This window comes from Protobothrops mucrosquamatus, unplaced genomic scaffold (assembly GCF_001527695.2).
Source record: "Protobothrops mucrosquamatus isolate PMUCROS unplaced genomic scaffold, P.Mucros_1.0 scaffold1787, whole genome shotgun sequence".
NCBI classification, from domain to species: domain Eukaryota; kingdom Metazoa; phylum Chordata; class Lepidosauria; order Squamata; family Viperidae; genus Protobothrops; species Protobothrops mucrosquamatus.
Genome location: NW_015387925.1, coordinates 118,947 through 120,417, shown reverse-complemented (window position 1 = coordinate 120,417; position 1,471 = coordinate 118,947).

The window sequence follows — 1,471 nt, the reverse complement described above, 5'->3', positions numbered from 1 at the left end:
GGCTTCTTCCCCAGAAATGTTTCATTTCAAACTGATCGTTATAGACTGGACCACTCTTCCAAATAATGGAACAGTATAGGATTGTTCAGAAAATAGATGCAACTGGTAGATTTTAAACAGATTTCATATTTCATTTATTTTCCATATATGAATATGTTCTTCAGTTCCAAGTCTAATGAAGCCTAGTAATGAGCAATAAGTCCACCAATCTCTAAATCATCAGTCAACTAGAGGAAGCTACCCATGAGATATAACTTTAAGATAAATAAACAAAAAAAAACAATGAATTTTCTGAACCTAGAAGAAATAGGCAAGAGTAGAGTCATATGCTATTCTCACTGTGAGCAAGTAGGCAGCTATATAAATGTTTTAAAATAAATAAAATAAATAAATGTCTGAGGTTGACGAATTTCTGGTACACCAGTAATCAAAGTGACTCACATCTGTAGGACCTTTTAAATAAATTGCCTTCTGAATAGGAACACTAATAACTAGCAGAAATATGCCTACTCAGCAGTTGCTAAATGCTAGAAGTGAGGATGGAAATACTTACCAGCAAGATCAATTAAGCTTTGACATTATATAATCAGCCTTATTTGTTTCCCTGAAAAGTAGAATTACTGACTACACTTCCATATTCAATACTTGTAATCCAATCAGTAACTTAGGGGAAACCAATGAAAATAATACCTTTTGGAACATAAGGTCACAGTTGTAATGGATATTTATATTTCTATCCCACAACAATATTAATTTAAAAACCCTGCAAGAATGAAAAAAAGTTAGCAAACTGCCTAACTTGTAATCAGTGTGGATTAAATTTCAGGTTAGACCAGAGACTATCATTCACTGCTATCAACCATGGGCAGCTCTATTTTGACTCTGGGCTGCACTAAGTCAAATAACTGTTTGAAGTTTATTTTCTAGATAACTGTTCTAAGAGGTCTACAATATCACTACTACACAGTTCCTATGTTCAATTCAAAGTATTGCTTATTACCTTTAAAGCCTTACATGACACAGGTCCAGTTTATTGGTGGGACTACTTCTCACAGAGGGCATCTACTTGTCAAATAAAGTGGGATTGCACCCAGATTGCTCTTCTGTTAAATGCTATCATCTGATGAGGCTTTGAAGGCACGCCTTCTCCATAGCTGCTCCAGCTCTTTGAAATAGCCTTTTATCTGGCATTCAAGGGCTCCCTTCCCTTTTAGCCTTCTGGGACACCATAAAGACCTGGGTCTTCCTCTACGCATTGGGCTAGGTTGGAGTTTAAGTAAGGAGGCCAATAGGTCTACTCTGGTGCTTGATGGGAATGGTTGTTTAATTTTTATTGAATTGTTTTTATTGGTTGTTGTGAGCCACTTATGATTACTACGTGAGATGTCAGCCATATAAATTATTTAAATAATTATTTAAATAAATCTGAATGAAAAGATTATTAATCACATCTAATTTTAAAGACTCCTGA